The sequence below is a fragment of the Lygodium microphyllum genome, chromosome 28, assembly GCF_053477565.2.
Source record: "Lygodium microphyllum isolate KBCC chromosome 28, Lygodium_microphyllum_v1.1.10, whole genome shotgun sequence".
Taxonomy (NCBI): Eukaryota; Viridiplantae; Streptophyta; class Polypodiopsida; order Schizaeales; family Lygodiaceae; genus Lygodium; species Lygodium microphyllum.
The window spans coordinates 28,554,696-28,558,794 of NC_141162.1; the positions used below are offsets into that span (position 1 = coordinate 28,554,696).

At 48.2% G+C, this 4,099-nt stretch overlaps 1 pseudogene; it reads left to right on the plus strand.

The window, feature by feature from the left end:
* The first annotated feature begins 2,777 nt into the window (after window positions 1-2,777).
* On the plus strand, window positions 2,778-3,596 carry LOC148011283 (abscisic acid receptor PYL11 pseudogene; annotated as a pseudogene).
* The last annotated feature ends 503 nt before the right edge of the window (window positions 3,597-4,099 follow it).

Sequence of the window (4,099 nt, forward strand, 5' to 3'; positions counted from 1 at the left end):
AATGATGATCGATGTAGTTCAACAAGAAAACTAAGAGCCCTTTTCATGGCATAGCAAATTCATAGGTAATGTCGTGCCTGCTACATAAGCAAAAGTAACATCCACGGTAAATGCAAGTACGGATCTCCAATATACCTCATGCGACAATTCGAAACCAACAATAGATCCTGAAACTCAATGATACATCTACTACCATCCTGAAGATGAGCGCCAAAATGTTGTGCCATATCACCCAAGACTGCTCCTTTGGGAGCACACATGAATATTCAATGAGTAACAAACTCTTCCATGTCTTACTACATGCTTAAGTACGCAATGAAGGCAGAGTTAATCGTAAAGTTAAAAATCTAGGCAGAAGATGCCAAGCGACTAGGATTGCAAGACTTAGACTCAAACAAGTAAAAATTAATTTTTGCTACAATATTATGCAAGCTAGTGTCACCCACCAAACTAGCGTTAAGTTACATGCAGATCCCAATAGTCACACGAAGTGAGTTTATCGAGTACATTGACAACTTTCCTATACAAATACGACAGCAGAAACTCACAAGGACAAGGAAATCATCATACACCTTGTGGACCTTTACTATGCCCGGCCATCAAGCTTAGAGTATGTAACATTCTATCATTACCACAAAAGCTACAAAATCACCAAAACCACCACTACATTTGATCTCAAACTCAGTCTCCATGATGCTTATGGCAATACCATGGAGCAGCATACAAGATTGATACAATTCATCGATTTTCACCCATGCCACCAAATTGAAGGTTTCTTCTTCAACACATTACTGTAAAACGAACAAGGTTTAGGTAAGAGAGTGAACTAATAAGCACTGAGAACTCGGCACAATCATACTATATCAAGTGCCAACTTAGTGGTCTCATGGCTAAAGAGGAAGACCTCAAAATGTTTATCATGGACTACACACAAAGAAACATACTTGCCTTGGATTGAACCCACCAACTGATGAACATGATCATTCAAAAGATCCCTTTCATCAAAGACAACCCAATGGCATTCATAGTACCTCCAACAGATTCTGACTGTGAAAGTAGCATTGCATCAATATGGATAAAGATGTTACTGCTCACACAAGAGTTCCAAAAAATTCTTAATGGTACTCTAACAACATAACAACAAGGTGTCTACAACCACCTCATCGATGCGACATGCATTCCTACACATCGTCAATAGTACACCAAGCAGCGGAAAGAGCTTCCTCATATGTTACTATAGTTACAATCTCATTGCTAAGAGTAAGAGTGTACTGTTGATAGCAAGCATAGGAGCAGTTGTAATTGGACTATGTAGTCTATCCATCACGGTTTGCTACCAGTTCAAGATACCAGTACGTGTAGAGCAATATCCAATACAGTTGTAAGAGATGGACGAATGCTACATTGCAATAAGAGAAGCTGATGCAATCATCATTGATGAGATGCCCATGTTGACAAAGACAACATTCAATATAATAGTGCACGGAATAGTGAGTGTTTGCCAAGGCTCGCTGCTCAGTCCATTCAGCAAGAAGCTCATGATACTATTTGGTGATCCTGCACAATTACTACCTATCTGCAACAATCACAATCAAACCGAGTTCTGTGAACAATGTCACATCACCTCCTCATCGTATTGGGCACATGCAAAGCAATACACTCTCCAAACCTTAGTTTGACACAGATGCGACCTGCCATTCCTATAGTTTCTACATGAATGCTTGCATTAGTGCATGATCGATGAGAAGGACTTCCTAGATTTTTTCAATAAAAAAACAACAATCATATGCACACACAAGGAAGATGTTTGTAACTACAACAAGCAGATTCTACACAAATATTACATAGTTAAACAAATCCACACGGTCAAATTTCAGACAAATGCAAACGATGAGCTAGCATCGCAGACTTGGCCATATGATAAGGATTCCCATGAGATAGAGGAAATAGCAGTTGGGGTGACTATAATGATACACAGAACATTGACCTCACCATAGGTGCAGCAAATGTTCCTCATTTGTCTTGTCTCCTTCGTTCACAATAGTTGCACGATGGTGGTGATTTGCGACTTGCTGTGTGTGACAAAAGGGCGAGAAAGGGGAACAAATTGTGTTGCAAGAAGTGGAAGGGCATTGCATGCATGCATGGCAAAGTGACACTTCATTGTTGGTAGTGGAAGTGCACTCTTCCTAGTGTGCAGTGGGCCATGATACGGCCACACGTAGGATAGTGAAGGGAGGGCACCCCTACCCAACTGAGGGTCAAAATCACAATATGATTTTGTTTTAAAATTTGATTTTTAAATATTTTAAAGTTTGAATTGCATCTCTTTTTTTTTTCCATGCTGAAGGGCTGCCCACAACCGCTAATTTGCCCAATCAAAGCGAACAAATTGGTTGGGTAGGGGTTTGGCGGGCAATTTCGGTGACACTCTATTGGCTCCCTTACCAAGTGTAAAGTAGCTCCTGACTCTCTCGCACCGAGCACGGGGAGGGGGGGGGGTTGCATTTTGGTGACACCCTTGCCCCCTTACCCAAGTACTTTAAAGTAGCTCTCGACTTAGGATTTTTGTAAATAAGGGAGGGGGCCTACAATCTATAAAAGGAGCACCCCAAGGGCAGTGTAAGGTGTAAGGTCTTCCCTTAAAAGGCAAAGGGAGACGGTTCGAGTGTTCTTACGGCGATGTATGTATGTAGCCAGGTAGGTTAAGCAGGCAGGCAGGGAGCAGGATCCGTAGTAGTCTCCTATTCTGTGGTGGGAAAAAAAATAGAATGAACATGGAGGAAGATGAGAGGACGAGCAAGGAAGGGGAAGGGGAAGGGGAGGGGCAGAGGGGGGCATGCGAGCTGGCAGCGGAGCAGCTGACCGAAGAGGAGTACGCGTGCGTGGAGGAGGCGCTGAGGCGGCACCACGGGTTGGCCCCGGGGGCGGGGCAGTGCGTGTCGGCGGTGGTGCAGCGGGTGCGGGCGCCCGTGGAGGCGGTCTGGGCGGTGCTCCGCCGCTTCGACCGCCCCCAGGCCTACAAGCACTTCATCCGCAGCTGCGAGGTCAAGGAAGGCGACGGCCGCGGAGTCGGCAGCGTCCGCGAGGTCCGCGTCGTCTCCGGCCTGCCCGCCGCCAGCAGCCGCGAGCGCCTCGACGTACTGGACGACACTCGCCACGTGCTCGCCTTCCGCGTGCTGGGTGGCCAGCACCGCCTCCGCAACTACCGCTCCACCACCTCCCTCACCCCGCTGGTCGGCGGCGGGCACGTCACCCTCGTCGTCGAGTCGTACGTCGTCGACGTCCCCGACGGCAACACCCCCTCCGACACTCGCACCTTCGTCGACACTGTCGTCCGCTGCAACCTCCAGTCCCTCGCCCACGTGTCCGAGCGCCTCGCCCGCCACGCGGAGGCGGCGCCTCCCCCGCTCTCGGGGGCATGCTCGCCGTCGCCGCCGCCCTCCGCTCCGGAATGAACGGCTGCGGTTTGGCCCCGTCACCCTCTCTAGCCGCCAATTACCCATCTTGTTCATCTGGCGGATGGACGTCTGGGATTGCCGTCGAAAGAGAGGTAATGGAGCCGTCTTCGATCCTTCTTCTAATTCTGCTCTCACAGAATTTTAGATATACTTGAAGAGATCTCTCTCTCCCCCCCCCCCCCCCCCCCCCCCCCCTCCCCGGCGCCGCCCGGGTGGATGTCTTCTTCCACTATCATATCTCTTTGATGGGCTCTGTGTACATCCCTCTCTCTCTCTCTCTCTCTCCCCGGTGGATGTCTTCTTGCATTATCATATACGTCTCTGTCTCCGCCTCCATCTCTCTCTATCTCTCTCTGGATATCTTCTTCCACTGTGACAGAAACACAGAAAAATATCTTCCCCCCCCCGCGTCTCTTTATTTTTTTTAGCTGGAAAGATCCCCCTCAACCTTTCTTGGCTTTCCCCATCGCCAATTTCTTTGTGCATCCTCTTCTTGGCTTTCCCCATCGCCAATTTCTTTGTGCATCCTCGCAGCAGGACTCCAGCCACTGTCATGGCTACTTCTTCGCTCCATCTCTTCTTTTACGCGGTCACTACTACGACTACTACTACTACTGCGACTGCGACTGCGACTGCTA